The 18,674-nt window shown below is 38.2% G+C and overlaps 1 protein-coding gene across 2 annotated transcripts in view; it reads left to right on the top strand.

The window, feature by feature from the left end:
• Positions 1-10,689: 10,689 nt before the first annotated feature.
• Positions 10,690-18,674, top strand: part of ARHGAP29 (Rho GTPase activating protein 29) — a 68,992-nt gene continuing 61,007 nt past the window's right edge. For both annotated transcript variants that reach the window (XM_090269758.1, XM_090269757.1), the window contains exon 1: positions 10,690-10,836. The gene's annotated coding sequence lies outside the window, so the exon portion shown is untranslated. The remainder of the gene's footprint in view (positions 10,837-18,674) is intronic.

Raw genomic sequence — 18,674 nt, 5'->3', positions numbered from 1 at the left:
CTTGCCAGATTACTTCACACAACACTGATAGGCCTACAGATGGCCCAACCTTGGACGAGGCATCCAAATTTGGTAGAATCAGCTAAGGCCAGGATGTAAGAGCTGTGGCCAGCTTTCTTAAGAAGGGGCAATGGGCATTCCAGGAATTGAGAATATGGCTTCCTCCCCAATATAGAGAGTTCATCCAATTTGATGCAGACCCCAGCCAGAGGTTAAAGTAAAACAGATATCTGTACTTAGAGAAATAACAACTGGTGAGGTGGTCAGAATAGAAAAACTGAGTCAGATACCAGTGAGATAGACAAGGCACACATGGGAAAAGACCACCCCATAATGCACATTTAAATGCCTTTGGCTCACCTGCCATATCAGATTTCACACTTGGGCCAGTGTAACAGATAGTGGTAGATTGGTAGATGGCTTTCCTATAACAATAAGTCTTGGCTGGGATTAGCCCAGGACTGAGCCACATTGATCCAACACACTAGATGCCTCTGGTCCTCTGTAGATATTGCACAGATGCTTTTGCATTATATAGGAAGGCAACTTTTCCTCTCTAAAGAGTTTATTCCCTAGCTAACAGTGGGTCAGAAAATACTTCCTGAATTTTTGACTCAGGAACTCTGAATTTAAACATGCAACACAGATTTCTCCAGTCCATCCTAAAAGGGCATTACAGTATTTAAATATATTTTTCCATAATGTGTGTATTAGTCCCTGTAGCTGCTGCAATGAATTACCACAAATTCAGAGGGTTTTTAAAAAATGTATTCTCTCACAGTACTGGGAGGCTAAAAACCCAAAATCGAGGCATTGATTGAAAGGAGCATGCTTCCCCTGAGGTGCTAGAGAAGAATTCTTCCTGGCTTCTTCCTAGCTTCTTATGGTCGTCCACAATCCTTGGCATTCCTTGGTTTACAGCTGCACTGCTCTAATTTCTACTTATCTTTATCTGGCCATCTTCCCCCTCTGTACGTAGGCCTCTGCGTCTCTTTCTCTTCTTATAAGGATTTCAGTCATCAAATTAGGGCCCACCCTAATCCAGCATGAACCTCATTTTAACTAATTACATTTGCAAAGACCCTATTTCCAAATAAGAGCACATTCTGAAGTTCCAGGCAGACATGAATTTTGGAGAGACATTAGTCAACCCAGAACAACATGTTAAACATTTCCCAATCTTTGGTCAAATTAATAATGGAAAGAAAATCCAATGTTTTCCTTAGGTTCCATTAGATGAGGTCTGTTTGTTACTCGTATCTCTAAAATGGATACAAGGTACAGGGGTAACTGAAATTATGAAACCTTAGGTCTTTGATCCACTGCCTAGCACGACTATAGACTCTCAAAGGATCTGGGTAGAAGGGACACCTGGTAAATGAACATTACTTGGGACTAACATGGACTTTGCCTCTTAATCCCATGGAGAACCCCATTCCTAAAGATTTGGGCTGAACCCCTGGGCCTCTGGTCTAATGCCCTGAACAAAGGCAAGAAAATGACCCAGAACCAAGACTATGATTTTCCATAGTGAAAAGAAGTCAAAAAGGATTCGCTCAAATTTTTTTAAAAAATGTCCCAGTGGAAAGAGAAAGTAATCTCTCTACCTTGGGAAGCAGCAAACACTGAGGAGGAAAGCATGGGTTTGGGAGCCAAGTTTGACATGAGTTCAGATTCTGGTTTTACTACTTCCTTGCTGGATGACCTTATTCAAACTAATTAGTCTCTTTAAGGCTCAGTTTCCTCATTAGAACAACAGAGATAGTAGTATCTTCCTCACAGAGCTATTGTGAAGAGTAAATGAGATAATCTATGTAATGCCTTCAGTACATGTGTTAAGTGCTGGCTATAATCATTACCAAGCCCTGGAACAACCTGCCTAGGCTGTTTGTATCAGGCTTTTCATCTTCTGGACCCCACACTGATTTCTACTATAATAGAACTTTCTAGATCAAAAAGGCCCTCCCCTGTGGGAGGCACTCTAAGACTCTCTGTCACCAGCTATGTGAGAGACAAGTTCTCCAAAAAGGCAAACCAAAGAGCACTCTCATTTAAGCTAGAAGTTGTAGTTTGGAAGTTGCAAACTGGCAGCTACCAGGTCTGATTCTGCTCCTTGAGATTCTCCTGACCTGGACAAAATTTTTAAAACTTTGGAATTTGTTAGACACATCTTAAAATCCATTGATTTTCTTAAGATTTTTTTCTTTTTGTATTTTTTTCCATTACCATTTATCCCCCTTATACGCTTTTCCACCTCCACACCCTGCCTGCCCTCGCAGTCACCACATTGCTCTACATGCCGGATTTCTGATTTATAAAAATCAAAAGACCAGGCAATACTATGCCAAAATTTTCCTAAATTTTCCTATGACTTAAGTGCCCATACACTGTATTGTATAAATTGGCACACTTTTGAAAGTGAGAGGAGGTTCTGTTAATCGTCGGCAGCCGTCCGTCTCGAGAGACGATGGTGTAGCTTCTTTAAGAGTCTATCTGCACCACCGAGAATGGCTGTGCAGTCCAACTCGGGAGTGACATGGTATCTGTCTCCTCCCGTGTTGAATCGACATCTTGCGATGACGCTGAAGCTACAGAGCCTGGACAGGGTAATATGGAGGGTCTGCTGTTGCCCATGCAGCAGACCCCCCCTCTCTTCGCAGCTGAAGGGTCCAAGGGAAAGACGGAGTCGATACAGCTTGGGTTCAGGTGCGCCGCAGGAGTTGCCGGTGTTGACTACAACATCAAACCGCCTTAGGGACTCCGGCTCCGGATTTTCTGTCGGGGTTTACTCCCTTAGCCTTTCCCCTGAAGAGGTATGCCGCAAGGCAGCGGAGGTTTTTTGGAGTCAGAGTTTTCCTTCTCTGATGTACCCTGACTGGAAGATCGAACCAGCGACACTTAGCTCGCAGGCCGACGCTCAATCCACTGAGCTAAACCAGCCAGGGCTGGTTCTGTTAATAATTATGCCTGAACAGGTATTAACTGAAACTGCCTGAGGCAAATTGGAATGTGTGGTTCTTCACCCTCTCTCAGTGGTCTGGAGCTAAGAAGAAATAGATTCTTCCTGTTGGGGTCTGGCTCTCTGTTTGCCCCTACCTCTAGGATTTTGACTTTTCAACTTCTATTTTAACCTTTCTATATCATACCTAATAACTGGCTCTCCATCACTGGAAGCCAACATCTCTGACCTGAGCTTCTATCACCTTCCTTCTCTAAGAAAGAGTGTAGGGCAAGCCATCTATCAGTACATATGCTGAATTTCACTCAGCTGTCATCAGGGGTTCTGATTGAATTTCTAATATCATAACAACACTTATGTAATATCATTAACACTTTGTCATTATCCAGTCTCCTATTAATGAATTCTTCTCTGCATCTATAGGACATATATCATTGGGCCATGTCTCATGTGTCGCAATAATCATTTAGAGACATTGCAAGATTCTTGAAGTGTCTTCTGACTCATAAAATGATTGATTTGAGAGGAGCAGAAACAAATTCTTTGAAAATTCTTAATTTTCAAGGAGTCCCCATCCAATGAATTAATTATATTCCAAAAGTTTGCTTGTAAGTCTAGAATAAAGAAACAACATTATTGCCTCCTCATCCCAAACACATATGCAGACCAAAAATAAAATATATTATATGTATTACAAAATAAATACGCTATAGGATATCTAAAGATTAGTACTGGGTACTGATCTATCTGCAGGTATTAATCATTGAAACTCTATGTAAGAGAAAATATCTTCTAAGTTTTTTTAAAGTACTCTTTAGAAATTCTGAACCAAGGCCATTCGTGGGAGAATAACTTACTGAGAGGGTTTGGGGGACATTCTCCACTTATGCCCATTTATATGTGCAAAGGTTTATTTATAGAGTATTTGTAGGATAGGTAAAATCTATATAATAAATATCAAAACTCTTTGTTATCTAGAATATTTAATGAATGCAGAATGTCATTACTTGATCAAAGTGGATTATTTTAAATTTACAGTGTGGATTAAGACTATTTAGAGCTGGTGGGTGTATTGGAAAGAGTCCTGTTTGAAGAGACAGGTGACCTTGCTTTAAGTTCAATCTCTGCTATTAACTTGTTGTGCAACTTTGGATAAATTGCTTATCCTCATTGAGATACAGATTTCTTATCAGAAATATGAATAAAAGTTGTAACAATAATTTATTTTTCACAGACTTGTTTTGAAGATAAATTGAAATAATATATGTATGTCATAGAGCTTAATACACTGTGAAATGCTATAAAACCAAAAATAATACAAAAGTAAATGAATGCTTATTGAGCTATTATTATGAGCCAAGAACTGTGATGCAATTATTATTATTAACTAGCCACCAATACTAATTGCAGTGGCAGCAATAATCTTAAAATTGCCAATCTAACTCTTCTCTTATTGGATACAAATGAAGAGACCAGAGCATCCCTTCTGCTCTGAGCAGAAACCAGTCAGCCTCCTCCCACTGACAGGACACCAATCTTGTAAACACTCTACCTTCTGATTTTAATGACAATGTTACAAATGGATATGATGCTGCATCCTGGCCTACACCCCAGAGTAGGAGTCATCTTGACTCATTGAAGCTTGTGAATATTGTTAAGAAGAAATGCCCCACTTAAAGAGTTGGATAAAACAACTTTATGCCAGTCTTGGATTTAATTAATATTTCTATGGGGTGGGCAAAGAAAATGGTCTTGGGTTCAACTAGAACCCATTAATGGTATTGTTATTTTTTATTTATTTTTAGAGATGGGAGAGAGGGAGAAAGAGAGGAGGACCTAGCCTGCAACTTAGGCATGTGCCCTGAACTGGAATCGAACTGGTAACGAACTAGTCTGGCACTCAATCTACTGAGCCACAGCAGCCAGGGCAGTATTATTATTTTATGCCTAGAACTTAACTAGTGTTGTGTGTTAGTTTGCTGCCATAACCAATTACCACACACTGAGTGGCTTAACAGAATTTTTTTCTCAAAATAATCAGTATTTTGGAAGCTAAAAGTCTGAGGTCAAGGTGTTAGCACAGTTGGTTTCTTCTACAGATTCTCTTGGCTTGTAGATTGATGGCCGTCTTCTCCCTGTACTTTTACATGGTCTGTATACATCTGTGTCCCATCTCTTCTTATAAGGACACCACTCATTTTGGATTAGGGCCCACACTAATGGCCTCATTTTAACTTAAGTACATCTTTAAAGACCCAATCTCCAAATACAGTCACATTCTGAGTTAGTAGGGGTTAGGACTTTAACATAATAATTTTGAGGGGACACAATTGATCTACTTTATTCTCAAGGAAATATGTCTGTGATCTCTATTTTCTTTATCTTTTCTTCCTCTCCAAAGTCCTTCCCTGCCCCCACTACCAAAACCACATAACCCCTTCAATTTTCAGAGATTTCAAACACTGATTCACAAATACAACATTGCTGGTGGCATCGTAGCTTCATTTTAGAGACTTGTTGCTGTTCAAGAAAAAATTGTGTGGACTGAGATACCCCTTCTCTATGAAACATCTTCCAAGAGTCCTTCTAGAATCCACTGTTCTTTGACCCATATTCTAAGCTTCTATTTTTTTCAGTCTCCAAGTAACTCCAAGATCTATATCAAGATCTCTTATCTACCAGTCTACTCATTTCCTTAAATTATGGTTTCTTGGTAAGCTTGTTTTATCTTAGTCTTTTTTTTTTTTTTTTTCCAGCATGAAACTCTTTTCTCCCCCCTCTTGGTTCTTAGTCATTAACTAGAAAGAAGCCATTAGAAGCTGGCTTAATCTTGTTCATTCCAACTAAGAGTATAGTCTTTATTTATTCACAGAAGAAAACTAAAGCAATTTCATTTTGCAGCCCAACTCAGGCTAACTTCTAAGCAAGTCAACTCACTGTCTCGATGCCTTGCTTGCCAGTCCATCTGTTCTCCACCCTGTGTATACTAAGCTGATGGTTTCAGTGATGTTACATAAGAGATATTTCATCAGTCGTTTGCCTAGTAGAATATATAGTTATGCTTGTGAACTCATATATTCTAGTACCATGTAGCTCTCAGATGAAATTAATTACACTGATGAGCATCCCAAACTGAATATGTCATCAAGCATAATAAGGATATAAATCCATCCATGGAAAAGGATTTCAGTTGCTCAGTGATAATCAATATTTTTCAAGGTCTTTGAAACAAAAGTTTATAGACATTTTGAGGCACCAATGTTATAGGGTTATTAGCTTATAGTACTATTTTCCCTGTATTTTATTTCTTTTACGTTAAGCCCCACATTGTCAGCTATTGAAATAATTCCACAATAAAACCATTTAAATCCAGGTATCACAATGATTGGATAATAATAATTCTTCTGATGCCGTGGAATGTAACGTCCTCTTGAATGAACTTAAGAGGAAACTTTGCTGAAACAGGTTTGTGCAACTAAATATTTTTCAACTTTTACAAGCAGTCACTTCCCAGTCCTCTGGCAAGCATGCCACAGGCAGCCACCCCTATATAAATATGCAGTTAGAAAGATAAACACTCATTAAAGTCCCTAGTGGTAGCATTGTTTCTCAGGGTTCAACAATATTTGTTCAGTATGTAAAGAAAGAGATTAGTAATGTTTCCATTGGGCTCTATTCCTTCCTAAAGCCAGCCACCCTTTTTCCTAAGAGAAAGGCCATACTCTGGGCATGTGTTCTAGCATGCCTCAGGACAACTTTCTACTTCAAGAGCAAACTAGCTTGTCATTGGTTCCATGTTAAGCCACCTGTTTTTTAAGGGCTGTTATTTTTTAGTAACTTAGTAAGTCAGACCTCCAAAATAATAAAAGTAAATTTGTAGTATATATTTTATATTTAAAGATGTTAGTATAGCTTAAATATTTACATATTTACATATTAAATTAAGAATGATTCAGGTAAGTGTGCCGATCTAATTTCATGGACTTACGGACACTTGAAGACCTTAATTTATCAGCATGGCGAATGGAGTTGATGAGCATTAACATCCCTCTGGCTCTGAAAATTATGATATTTTCTTGGGAAAAAACAGATCTCATTTTCCCATCTCATAAGGTACTTGTGAGGACCAAATGACGAGATGTACCCCAGAGCACAGTGTCATCCATTGAAGCATAGTGAGGAGGTGGCTGTATTTGCTTTCTTATCTAGTTAGCATTTGGTAGAATAGATGAAAGAAAAACAATAACAGAAAATGTTTACCCCTACACTTTAGAGAAGGAAGGAAAGAATTTAAGAGCCTAGAGTTATTTATGGTTCTTTCAGATAAAGATTGGGTGAAGTAATTAAACTTGGCATGTATTATTATGTTGGTTACAAGCAGCTGATTTAAAATCTCTGTCAAGCAAAGCAACACAGTCCTTTTATTTGATTAAAACTTTGGAAGCAGTAACAAAGTAATGTTTTAAAAAATAGATCTAGTATTTAGGTATATGTACTGTTGTTTAAACCCTTTTGTTTATTGATTAATTCCAAGTACTTTTTGAGAAGATGGGGATACAATGGTGAACAAAACAGGCAGAATTCCTTTCATCACAAAGCTAGCATTCTCACACTAGTATGGGGAAATAAAAAATATACAAATGAACTAATAACTATACCAAGCCAATAGAGGGGCAAAATTCAAAACAGGGTAAGGAAGATAGGGAGAAGCAAAGAGGGGAAATGCTGTTTTCTACAGAGTGGCTGGGCAACATGTCAATGGTATAGAACATTTGAGGAGAGACTGAAAGGGAGCAAAGAGTAAGTTACAAAGATATGGGTGTGAGGTGGGAGGAGCCTATCCCAGGCAGAGGAGACAGAAAGGCAAAATTCCTGGGGCAAGAGAACCCCTAAGGTATGTGGGGAAGAGCTTGGAGGCCAAAGAGGTGGAGAAAGAATAAGAGGAGTGATTCTCCAGGATGTTTTTCTAAGAAAAGTGTAATCAAATTTATCTTCATCTTATCACTGATTTTCATTAAGTCCATTCAAAACTCTATTGAACTTTCTTTCTGTGCCTCAGTGTTTCATTTATAAAATGGGGATGATAATAGTACCTCATAGACTTGTTGTGAGGTCTAAATGACTCACTAAATGTAAAGAATAATTAAGACAGTGTCTAGTACAGAGTAAGCTATGGAAGACTAGTTTCTATTACTATTATCATCATCATTATCATCTCTTTATTCACAACAATATCAATAATTCAGTTTTTAGTCCAGTAGAATTAATTTGCAGCAAACTTGGAGAGTTTCCTTGCACATGTTGTTAAGACATTAAGTAGGGTCATGATACTTAGTGACTTAAGCACAGAAGTTCATGTTATCAAAGGTCTTACAGAGAACTAAAAATAACCAAAAAACTGGGTTTTGAAACTTAACATATTAATCTAGACATAAAATTAGTATAATATCATATCCTACACTCACTTGAGTTTTTCTTTATTTTTTTCAGTCTTACTCAGTTTCCTCTCTCCTCATGATAACACAGAAGTCTTGGATGTTTGCAATGTCTTTCACATTTATTTCCAGTATGCAGTCTGAATTGGTTCCTTGTTTCTCAATTACAACCATCATGGAATCAAGATTAATAACCTGCTTGGTGAGTTTTGTCCACTTTGGAATCTGGTGCCTTTGTACTCAGCGTGGCCTATTAGACTCTAAATGCTCCAGCAGCAAGGGTCAAGGACAACTACAGTGACAGAGAACCTACCTGCCTTTGGGCCACCTTTACCTGCTTTCATTATTTCAACTCCTCTCCAAGGCATTTAATTGTGATTGAGGAGAGTCTGAAAGTGGATTTAAAGTTTACTAATATAATAAGTGCTTAGAACAATGCCTGGCACATGGAGGTGCTCAAAAATAGTTGTGCAATGAATAAAACAGGACAGGTCTGGTGGACAATGTTGCACTCTCTTAAATAGACTGTCACTTAAGTGTGGCTGAGAGGAAAAGCGCCTGTCTACTGTACTCTCCTGTGGGGTTGGGCTCCCATCTCCACTGTTCACCTGGAGCATCTCCCTTCATTATCAGTCCCTTCACCTCAGGGCGCAGGGTACCTGGGACAGGCTTTGCTTTAGGCAACTGGTTTTGTAGCCATTGCACTTGGTTTCACTAGTTACAACAAGGCGAGAAGAGCTTATGGTAAAACAAAAACAAAAAATTTTGGAAGGATTTTTATTCCTGGGCCCATTGGTCATTCCCTCAACATTTCTCCAGAAAATACTCAGTCTCTTCTATACCAAACACAGGCCTATGTAACACAATACTGTTGACCTTTACAGTCTAATTAGTATAAATACACATGACTAAATAAAATATATCTTGAGAACCACAAGTGCCACGAGAATAAGATTCTATGTACCATATAATGCCAAATGGAATGATTGATTTTCAGTGAGAACAGGAAGGCTTCAAGCAGAGGTGGTAGCTTCTCTATCAAGGAAACAATGAACATTTTAATAGGCAGAATGGTTATATGTTATTAATAAGTACTGTAATTATAAAATACACTACACTATCATATATGTTTAATTATTAACCCAGCATCCATTATATCTCTGATTTTTGTTTGTCTGTGATTCTTTGTTCTTCAAAGCCATGATCCTGAGCCACTTTAACCAAGAAACTTTTATATGTGAAACACAAGTTGGCATATAAGGCATAGGCTAGGACACTGTTAACAGAATTTGGTGGCACTATTGCCCTTTATGCCTTCTTTATCAAACGCATAAACCACTGCCCCAGATAACAGGTTTTTATTATTCATTCTTTCTCAGTTAATAATTGTATTTATTAGGAAAATATCATATTTTTCCAAACCAAAAAAAAAGTGGAGAATATAACAGATATTTAATATATTTTGAAAAAAGTTAGGGGAAGGTTGAGATTGAGTAACTTTTCCAAATTCCCTTCCCAGTTTTACCCATTTACTCAGCTGATATTATGTAGTGCCTTCTATGTCTCAGCTTAGATGACAGGAAGGGTATTCTTGGTAGAGTGATTGTGTTACAATATATACTCTATTCAAAAGAAACGCTGTACTATTTCTTATGTATGTGTGTGAGCCAACCTTTAGATAAATGCTTTAATTTTGGTTGTTCTTTTCCCTTACAGTGTTGATGAATCCTGTTGCTTACGGAGCATTTAATGGTAATAAGCAGGGTAGCATAGTTAGGGGGACATGCATTCAATTAGAATTTATCAAGCAACTTCCATGAGCCAGGTACTGTACTTAATAGTTGCGTAGTTTCTGAAAATGACAGTCAGTATAAGACAAAAAAGAGTGGGTCAGTTTTAAAGTTAAGCACAAAATACATTTTTGTTCTTTAAGGGTGTCGGATGAAGGCAAAGTAAGTGGAAGGCCAAATTCCTGACTGGTAGGAATTCAGTGTCCACCTGAGAAATCTCCACTTAAACAACAACGACAGAGGGCCTGATCCCTGCTGGAGGGTGCAAAGGGTGACTTTTTCTAAGGCTCTCTTCGACTGTCCTGCGACCAGCCACACAAGCTGCCTAATACGGTCTGCGATAGGGACAGTAGTAGATCCGGGCAGTGAACAGCCTGCGCCTTGCGCGCCGGAGCCCTCCTCCGCCCCACTTGCTGCAGGGCGCCGAGCTCCGCCCCCCAGGCGCGTAGACCAATGGGCTGGGCTCCGGGGGCGGGGCTGCGGCGGCGGCCAGCTTGGTCTTGGTGGTAGCTGCTGGGGAGGCGGCGGCTTGGCCCTGCGTCCGAGGGTCGTGGGGGGATGGGGTCTGCGAGCTCCAACCCTCAGCGGCCGCGGCGAAGGACCTGAGACTTGGACAGGCGTCCACGTCCGGGACCCAGGATGGAGTGCCGCGGTGAGTGTGGGGCGGCGGTGCTCGCCTCGGCTGCGGTAGCTGGGGCTTGGAGCGGCGGTCACCCTGGTGGCCGCCCGCGATTTGCGGTCCAAGGTCCTGTAGTCCCACGCGGTGGCCCTGAGCGGAGGTGGTGCGGCTGCGGTCTGCACTGGGGGCCGGGCCGGGATCCTCCGGGCTCCTGGTCCTTCGGAGGAGATGGGGAGGGGGGGTCCAACCCCAGCAATGGAGTAGCTGGAGCGGAAAAGTCCGGAGGGCGCGAGCGGTCGCTTCGCGGACATTGCAGACCCAGATGGGCATCCGAGTTAAGCGACGCGGCTCGAGTCGCCGGAGAGAGACTTGCTGGCGGACTTTCATCCTACTCCGGGTTCCCCCGAACTTCCTGCAGCCCGTGTCCCTTTCCTGGCTGCATGCCCTCATCCGCCTTCTTTTGGAATGCAGGGGCTCCTTTCCCCTTTCCCCGCTGGTTTCCGTCGCTGGGTCTTCACGTTCGCCTTCCTCACTTGGGATCTTTTTGGAAGTTTGGTGGCATTTTCTGAAATTTCAGTCCGATAAATGCAAAGGCTAGATAAAATAACAGACATCTCTTGTTCCATATTTCCCTTTTTTTATCACACTGCACCTCACCTAGGCCCAGGCTGTTTATCATTTGGCGGCGGGGGGTGGGGGGCACTAAAGGTGGGAAAACCTTCCCTTTCTATCCGAGTGCCCTCCTCTGGTGCTTCTCTGTCACTCACTCTCTCCCTACCCCTCCGCTTCTCTCTCTTCGCTTTGTAGCTGTCCATTCACCAACCCCGATCACCCTCGCCCCCCGCCTATCTATCGTTTCTTGGCCCAAGAGCAAGTCCTGTGCTTTGCAAAATAGGAATTGACCGGCAGAGGACTGCAGCTGCTACCAGAAGCAGAGAGAATCCCTGTGAGTTTGTTTCCTTCCCTAAACGTCCCAGGAACTCATGATCGAAACTTCGTGCTCAGGTCGTTTTTCTTTGGCTGGAAAAGTGGCCAGGACTCTTCTTGTCTTGGAGCCCCTCTTATATGTCCAGGGTCTATCTCGATTTTTCACCACCATCCCTCATTAGAGACAGAAGAGAGGTTTCTTTACCACCACCCCCGCCCCACCTCCACATTGAGTTTTTTGAATCTTTGATATACTGTGTTCTGACCGCTGATCTTTTGGAGAGGAGTTAGGAGGTGTTTCGTGAATGTTCCAAGAGTGCGGTGAAGCTGAAATAGCCAAGGAGCTTTTCGTTCCAAATTTACCTTTTTCTTTCTTCTTTTTTGGGAATTGGCTTCACCTCCTGTTAAGTTTTGGGGAGGGGGTTTCCTTTTAGCAGAAAGGAATTTTAAATTAGATATGACAGTGAATATTTAGAATGAATAAAGAAATCACAACAAATTGCTAAGATTTAGATCTCTTTCTTCAGATTTCTTTAGGCAGTTTGCCAAAAATCCGTATGTAGAAGTGCTTCCTCATTGCAGGAATTGTGCAAGTGAGGAACCCTGACACTTATGCTTCATTTGCTTTTATGGTACAAATAGCTCTAATCTCCTGATTCTTAGAAGAGTTAAAGAGTGAACTTGAAGGAAAGTGATAGGCCTGGGTAGAAAATGTTTCAGCCCCTACATTGGCAGGAAATTGAACTTTGGCTGAGATGAAGAAAGCACTGTTCAGGGAATCTATGGTGGCTGGTCATTATCGCTCTGCCCACCTCTCTAAAAGAGAACATCCACCTAAATTATCAGTGCCTTCACTTTCCAGTTATAAAGGCCCTTTACCTACCAATTTGTACTTCTGCAACTCCTGCTGTTGGTCCCAGGGGTTAGTAATATGTTGAACAAAGCTCATGCCCAGAAGGCACCCTGGAAGGATTTGTATTGGTGATTCATTCCAGCATTCATTCATTCAATTTAGTGTGATCCCATTCTATGTTATTTTCCTATGGAACCTTTCAGTCTATTTTATAGTAGACAGTTCTGAATAATGGGACCCAAGACATAATATCTCAAGTTACCCAAGAAGTGTGTATTGAATGTCCTATGGGCAAGTTGAGGGATGATTTATTTTCAGTTGAGAGAATGAAAAGGCTTCTTAGAAGGGGTGATGTTTTGCATGAGATTGAAGTTAAGAAAATTATTTTAATAAGCACAGAAGGCAGAAGAGCCCTTCTGGCCAGAATTCCTGGTTATGTCTAATGCATACCAGGATGTCACTGATCAGCTTCCATGATTCTGCTTTGTACTCTTCTTTTTTTTTTTTCTTTGCTTGTTTGTAATTTCTTACATCATCCCAAGCATGATGATGAGCCACAACAGATAGACACATTCACATATAATGAAACAAGGAGGTTTAAAAAGGAAGGTTAGGAACATGTTCTGGTATCGTGAGGATTGTTTTACTTTCTTCTTTGTGTTTATTATTGGTCTAATAAGCAAAAGAGCCATTTGATGGTATTGCCTCCCTATATAAGAATTTTTCTTTTTCTTAACAAATGTTCCAGTTTTTGTCAATGAGAAAGTTTTCAAATACCATAATCTTCCTTTCTAAGAAAGAGAATGGACAATATTTTTTAAAGTATTAAGGAAGGAAGTTGAGTTTAAGGGACTATTCAAAAGGAACCTTTTATAATTTTACTTATAGTTTATTTATCTAATGTTCATTGAGCACCAGCATGATAAACGGTTTTTATATACTTAGAGTGAGTTTTCACTAATGTACACACCCATATAATTACTACTGTAATCAAAATCTAGAACATTGCCATCACTCCCAAAACTTCCCTCCTGCTTATTTGGAACTTCCCTACCCCACTGCCACAATCCCTTTCCCAAGGCAACTATTGATGTTTTTAGTTACTTCAGATTATATTTAATCTTTTCTAGAATTTCATGTAAATGGAATCATAGAGTATTCTTTTGTGCCTGGCTTCTTTCATTTAGCAGAATATGTTTAAGATTTGTGGTTTTTTCTATATTGTGGATATTTATTAAGTAATATTCCATCGTAAGGTTATATAACAATTTGTTTATCCATGTATGTGTTGATGGATATTTGGGTTGTTTCCAGTTTTTGATTGTCATGAAAAAGTTGCTGTGTACATTTGTGTACAAGTTTTTGGATGAATGTATGCTTTCATTTCAAAAGAGTAGAATTGCTGGGTCGTATGATAAATGTGTGTTTAGTTATGTAAGAAACTGCCAAGGTGTACCAGCAATGTGTGAGAATTTTAATTGCTCTGCATCCTGCTCCAAATTTGTTATTTAAGTCTAGCTAAAATGAAGAATTTTAGTAGATATTTAGTGGTACCCTACTGTGGTTTAAATTTGCATTTCTCTGATACTAGTGATGTTGAGCACTATTTCATAATCTTTTTGCCCAGTTATGTATCTTCTTTTGCAAAGTATCTGTTTATATCTTTTACTCATTAATTTATTGGGTTGTTTTCTTAATATTGAGTTGTAAGTGTTCTTGATGTAATTTGGATAAAAATACTTTGTCAGGTATTTTCTCCCATTTGTGGCTTATAATTCATTTATTAACAGCTAGCTGTCTTTCTAAGAGAAGTTTTAAATTTTGATGAAGTTCAGTTTAACACTGTTTTCTTATGGTTCTTGCTATTTGTGTCTGAGAGATCATTCCCTAAATTTTCTCTCATTTTTCTTACAAGAGGTATCCTCAAACTTTTTTTTTTTTTTTAACTGCACCAGATCGTAAATATTTTAGGCTTACAGGCTATGGCAACTCAATTACTCAGTTCTGCTCTTGTAGTTCAAAAGCTGTAACTGACAATCAACAATGGGGAATGGCTGTATTCCCCCAAAGCTTTTATTTATATAAATAGTCAGCTCTCCATCTGACTCCTGAATTAAAACACTGATAATTTTAAATTATATGTTTAGCTCTATGATACATGTTGAGTTAATTTTAGAGTGTGCTGTGAAGTAAGTCGAGGATAATTTTTTTAAAAATCCTCACATGAGGCTATGTTTATTGATTTGAAAGAGAGGGAGAGAGAGGAAGAGAGAGAGGGAGGGAGAGAGAGAGAGAGAAAGAAACGTCGATATAAGAGAGAAACTGGTCACCTCATAGGAATCCAGCCTGCAACCTTTTGGTATACAGGATGATGCGGCAACCTTTTGGTGTACAGGATGATGCGCCAACCAACTGATCCACCTGGCCAGGGTGAAGATAATTTTTTTCTCAAATGTATATCAAGTTATTTATTTAGCACCATTTGACTACCTTTCTCCCACTGAATTACTTTCACACCTCTTGAAAATCAATTCGCTGTATATATGTGGGTCTACTTCTAGACTTTATTCTATTCTGTTGATCTATACCAATACCATATTGTCTTAACTACTCTGTAACTCTGTACTAAATCTTGCAGTCAGTCAGTATAAGTCCTACAATTTTGTTCATTTTCAAAATTGTTTTGGTTGTTCCATAGCTTTTACATATTTATGTACATTTTGGACTTGGCCTGTCAATTTCTACAAAAAAATTCAGGAGGGATTTATTTGGGATTGCTTGAAACTACAGATTAATTTGAGGGAAATTAAAGTATTTAACAGTATTGAATCTTTCGATCCATGAACATATACTTATTGATTTATTTAGTTCTTTAACTTGCACTAGTGTTTTGTAGTTTTAAATTTAGGATCTTATACATGTTTTGTTAAATTCCTAAAAATATTTTGTTTTTTTGATGTTATTATAAATGGTATTAGTTTATAAAATTTTATTGTCCAATTGTTTGTTGCTAGTATAGAAATAAAATTGATTGTAGTATATTGGCCTTGTATTCTGTGACCTTGCTATGTTCATTTAATTTTTTAAAATTATTTTTTAAAAAATAATTTATGTATTTATTTATTTTTAGAGAGAGGGGAAAGCAGAAAGAGAGGGAGAGAAACATCACTGCGTGGTTGCCTCTCATGCGCCCCCAACTGGGGACCTGACGTGCAACCTAGTCATGTGCCCTGAGTGGGAATCGAACCAGCGACACTTGGTTCGCAGGCCGACGCTCAATCCACTGAGCCACAGCAGCCAGGTCTGCTATGTTCATTTATATGTCATTCAATGTCAGTTCAACTCCATCCCCAGTTTTGACAAGTTTGTTTTTAGGTTTCTGAGGATTTTCTAGGTATATTCTCATATACATGTCAACTTGGAATACAGTGTTTCACTTCTTCCCTTTCAATCTGTATGTGTTTTATTCTTTTTCTTGTTCTATTATACTAAGACCTTCAGAAAATTATTGATTCTGATCTTGAGGGGAAAACATTGTCTTTCATCATTAACTATGATGTTAGTTGTAGATTTTTGGTAGGTGCCTTCTATGAGGTTGGGGAATTCTTTTCTATTTCTACTTTGCTAACTGCTTTAATTATGAATGGGTGTGGAATTTTGTCAAATACTTTTTCTGCATCTATTGAAATGATCACATTTTTTCTATTGACTATTAAAATAAGTTTGCATTTCTGGGAAAACTCTTCTTGGTCATATGTATTATCCTTTTATATATTGTTAGATTTAACTTGATAATACTGTCTTAAGAAATTTAGTATGTTTTCTGGTAATGTCTTTTTCTGGTTTCAGTATGAGTACTGTGACCTCAGAAAGTGAGTTGGAAAGTGTTCTTTTCTCTATTTTCTGAGAGTTTTTGTAGGATTATTTTATCTGATTCAATAGTTTTTCATCAGTGAGGCCATCTAGGTCTGCCATTTTCTTTCTGAGACATTTTCAGTTTCTTTAACACATACAAGGCTATTCAAATTTTCTCTTTCTTGTGTTATATTTGGTCATTTGTGTCATTCAAGAAGTTTTCCTTTTTCATCTGAGTTGTTGAATTTATTGTCAAAGTTGTTTGTAACATTGCCTTGTTACTCTTTTAATATATGTAGGGTCCGTACTGATGTCCATTTTTTCATTAATGATATTAGTAATTTGTTTTTTCTGCTTTTTGATCAGTCTAGGTAGATATATATCTTTTTAAATGATTTTTTCAAGAAACTAGCTTTTAGTTACATTGATTTTTCTCTATTGTCTGTTTTTTATATCATTGATTTCTACTCTTACCATTGTTTCCTTCCTTTTATTTATTTTGTGTTTAATTAGTTCTTCATTCTCTAACTTAAAGTAGGTTAGATTGTTGATTTTAGACCCGTTTTTAAATGAAACATCTAAAACTATATATTTCTCTAATTACTGCTTTTACTGTGTAACTTACACATTTTGAAATGTATTTTCATTTTCATTCAGTTCAAAATACTTTCACATTTCCTTTGTGAAAACTTGACATTCAGATTATTTAAGAATATATTTTATAATTTACAAATATTTAGGGATTTCCCAAATCTATTGTTATTTATTCCAAATTTAATTTTGTTTGGCTCAGTCCTTTTAAATTTATTGAGACTTATTGTATGGTTCCATATATGGTCTATCTTAGTGAATATTTTATGTGTGTTTCAAAGTCTGTATATTCTGCTGTGCTAGGTAGAATTTTCTGTTAATGTCTATCAGTTCAAGTTGGCTGATAATGTTCAAATCTTCTATATTCTTACAGATTTTCTGTTATCTGTTCTATCAGTTAATGAGAGAAGATTGTTGAAATCTTAACTATCATTGGATGTACAGTATCTGTTTTTCCTGACACTTGTCAGTTTTTGCCTCATATATTCTGGAACTCTGTTTTTAGGATTATGTCTTCATAATGAATTGACTTATTTATCATTATAAAATGTTCTTTATCATTGGTAAGACTCCTTGTCTGACGTAATAGAGCTTTTTCTACATTTTTATGATTAATACTTGAATGGTATATATTTTTCTGCTGCTTTTACTTTAAATCTCTCTGTTTCTTTGTATTTCAAGTCTGTTTCTAATAGTCAATGTGTAGGTGGATCTTACTGTTTTAGCCAATTGGTCAATTTCTGCCTTTCATAGGTGTGTTTAGAGTGTTTATATGAGTATTTAATGTAATTATTGATATAATTGGGTTTAAATTTGTCTTGCTGTTTCTCATTTGTCTCACCTGTTTTTTGTTTCTTTTTCTTCTTTTCGATTTATTAATTCTTTTGAAATCACATTTATGACCACTATTAGCTTACCAACTGTACTGTACCTCTGAAGATTTTAATATATATTTCTACTTACTATAGTATACCTTCAAATAATGTTTTGTTTCACATGTAATATAAGAACCTTATTGTATACTTTTAATTTCCCTCCTCCCTTACTTTGTGCTATTGTCATACATTTTACTTCTGTATATGTTGGAAATACCACAACACATTGTTATTACTTTGGTTTTAAATTTAAAATTTTTTTTTTTTAATTTACAAAATGAGGCTTGTTTTGAGGCTTCATTGGGATGAATCTAGAATGCCATTTTTTTAAAGGGCTGGGTTGGATGTACTACTAACACATGCCTTTCTGGGATCTGTCCTTGAGTGTTCAACAGGTCTCTCTACTCTGGCTGATGAAAACTCAAGAGGTCTCCTAGCCTTGTGGGAACCATGGGAAATGTCCTGCTACAGCTACTTGGAAATTCTTTGCCCATCCTTGTCGAGTTTTGCCCTACACGTGTGCAGCTTTATATTCAGCAAGAGAATTAAGGATTGCCTATGCAAATTTCTGGAGTCTTTCTTTCTCTCTGTTACTCTATCCTACAGATTCAAGCTGCCCCAGTCTCCCTGGACTATGATCTCTGTCTCCTCAACTTAACAGGAGTACCATGCTTTGCTTGACTTCTCCCTTCTTATGCCATGGTCTAGGATTGCTTCAAGGAAGAAAGTCGGGATGATCGTAGCATTTATCTCATTTGTTTGTAATCCCT

Source organism: Furipterus horrens, unplaced genomic scaffold (assembly GCF_987537825.1).
Source record: "Furipterus horrens unplaced genomic scaffold, mFurHor1.1.pri manual_scaffold_3, whole genome shotgun sequence".
NCBI classification, from domain to species: domain Eukaryota; kingdom Metazoa; phylum Chordata; class Mammalia; order Chiroptera; family Furipteridae; genus Furipterus; species Furipterus horrens.
The sequence above is the reverse complement of the archived record's forward strand: the minus strand, read 5'-3'. Positions and strand labels throughout refer to the sequence as shown.